The sequence below is a fragment of the Lygodium microphyllum genome, chromosome 22, assembly GCF_053477565.2.
Source record: "Lygodium microphyllum isolate KBCC chromosome 22, Lygodium_microphyllum_v1.1.10, whole genome shotgun sequence".
NCBI classification, from domain to species: Eukaryota; Viridiplantae; Streptophyta; class Polypodiopsida; order Schizaeales; family Lygodiaceae; genus Lygodium; species Lygodium microphyllum.
Window position 1 is genome coordinate 74,001,209 of NC_141156.1, and position 3,044 is coordinate 74,004,252.

The window sequence follows — 3,044 nt, forward strand, 5'->3', positions numbered from 1 at the left end:
GGATGCAAGTACGCCAAAGGAGGCATGGGATACTCTGTAAAAAATGTATAGCACAGATATGCAAGCGAGGAAAATGCAGCTCAAGCAAGAGTTGCACAATGTGCAAAGAGAAAATATAAGCATCAATGACTACCACATGAAGGTGAAGAAGATTGCAGATGCACTTGCTTCCATTGGGTCGCCAGTGGAAGATGATGATTTAGTTTCTGTGACCTTGAATGGTCTAGGAAAGGATTATGCACAGTTTCGGACATCCATTTCAGTTCGTGAAAGATTTCCTGATTTTGAGGAGTTGATTGCTCTTCTAATTTCTGAGGAGCAGAGAAATGGTGGTGCATCTTCTTCAGGAGGAACTTCAAAAGAAGCTGTCTTCTACTCAAATGCTGGAAGAGGTAGAGGCAGAGGTAGAGGAGGCCGATTTGGAGGCCGTGGTAGAAATCAGAATATGCAGCAAACTCAAGAAAACCAATCCTATGGAGGAGGACATGGTAACTCTAGAGGCAAGGGGAGCCAAAGAGGTCATGGTGGATGGCAAAGAGGCTAAAATGCAAACAGTAATGTTGAATACTACTACTGTGGTAAAATGGGTCATATGGCTAAAGACTGCTATAAAAAGCAGAATGACATCATGAATGGAAAACTGCAACAAGGAAATTATGCATCTTCTAGTAGACAGGGTGATGACAGAAATGAGCATTTGTTTATGGTGCAGCACATGAACAATTCTGTGACAAGTGCAGAAGAAAGCAACGATGTGTGGTATGTTGACTCAGGTGCATCAAACCACATGATAGGTCATGCAGAATGGATGGAGGATGCAAGGAAAATGGAAAAACCAGGATTTGTGGAGACTGGTGATGATATTGCACATCCTATTGTGCAGATTGGAAAATTTCCTTTGTCTATGCAGGATGGGAAAAAGAAATACCTGTCAGATGTATTTCATGTCCCGAATATCACCAAGAATCTAGTTTCTGTTGGTCAAATGGTTGAGCAGGGCTTGCAGGTCAGATTTAATCCTCATGGATGCTTTGTTGAGGATATGAAAAATAAAGATCGCTTGATAGCAAAAGGAAAGAAGAAAGGCAGAATGTTTACGTTGGATGCTGGAAGAGATAGAGGCAGAGGTAGAGGAGGAACTTCAAAAGAAGTTGTCTTCTACTCAAATGTTTACGTTGGATGTAGACAGGCAAGGAAACCATTTCCTAGACATGTTCAAGAGAGTAAGAATCCATTGGAGTTAATCCACTCTGATGTGTGGACTACTAAAGCTACGTCTCTTGGAGGCTGTCATTATTTTGTCACTTTTATTGATGACTATAGCAGAAAAGTTTGGGTGTATTTTATTTAGAAGAAAAGTGAAGTGTTTGGGCATTTCAAAACTCTTAAAGCTATGGTTGAAAAAGAAACAGGTCTGCAAATAAAATGCCTAAGGTCAGATGGAGGGGGAGAGTACCTCTCAAATGAGTTTGCAAGGTTCTTGCAGGAGCATGGCATAAAGCAGCAATATTCATGTAGTCATACCCCACAACAAAATGGAATTGCAGAAAGGAAAAACAGGCATATTGGAGAGGTATCTCATGCCATGCTCAATGAAAAAGACTTGCCAGATTTTTACTGGGCTGAAGCACTTGCTACAGCAGTCTACATAATGAACAGGACTCCCACTACAGCAATACATGGGATGACTCCAGAGGAGAGGTATACTGGTAGGAAACCAGATATTTCTCATTTGAAAATTTTTGGTTGCATTGCCTATGTACATGTGCCAGATGAGTTGAGATCTAAGTTGGATCCAAAAGCTGAGAAGTGCATCTTTATTGGTTACTCTCTGCAGCAAAAAGGGTATAGATGCTATAACCCTTCTACTCGTAAGTTTACAGTGAGCAGAGATGTTGTTTTTTATGAGATGAGTAGCTGGTATAAACTAGTAAATGTGATTGATGATGTAGATGCACAAAATGGTAATGCTGCACAGAATTCACAGCAGCAGTCACAAAATATTAGTGGACCTGGAGCGTCCTCTATCAGTGGTTCACATTCTTCGCCATGGACAGGCAGATTGAGATCAGGAGAATCTTCTCAAAGCAATGCAGATAGTGGTATGTAGGTATCACGAAAAGGAAAAGAGAAGGTAGATCAGTCCATGTTTGATGTGAATGCAGGTCACTCTTTTGTGGATGGTGAATCCAGTGGCTCAGAACAGAGCATTGATGATGAGTTGGGTATTCCTTCTATTGTTACACCTGGAGTAAGGAAGACCAGGGATGTTTTGAGAGCACCTGGGAGTGAACCTACTTTGCGCAGTTCTATGAGAGCTAGGTATCCTGTGGATAGGCTGAAATATGATGGATTTACAGCCATTCACTATGCATATAAGATCAAAGTGATACAGGAACCAGAATCCACTTCTTTTGAGCAAGCCATGGGAAAAGAAAAATGGGAGAAAGCCATGGATGAAGAAATGGATGCCTTGGAAGCAAATGCTACATGGGAATTGGTACCTTTGCCTAAAGGTAAAAATGCAATTGGCTATAAGTGGGTTTATAAGGTGAAGCACAATGCAGATGGTTCTGTGAACAGATACAAGGCAAGATTAGTAGTCAAGGGGTATGCACAAATATATGGCATTGACTATGAAGAAACATTCAGTCCGGTTGCAAGGATGGCAACTGTAAGAGTAGTCATTGCTATGGCTGCATCAAAGGGATGGTCTTTACATCAGATGGATGTAAAGAATGCCTTCTTGAATGGTGATTTGCAAGAAGAGGTCTATATGGAGCAGCCACCAGGTTATGTGCATGCTGTTCATCCAGAGTTTGTTTACAGGTTGAAGAAAGCCTTGTATGGCTTGAAGTAAGCAGCTAGAGCATGGTCTGACAAGATAGGATAGTATCTTGTCACTATTGGCTTTCAGATTTCCAAGGCAAATTTCTCACTTTATGTGAGAAAAATAGAGAAAGGTATTATGCTACTTGTCATTTATGTTGATGATTTGATTATGACAGGTGACAGTGATGAAGATATCCTTCATGTGAAAATGC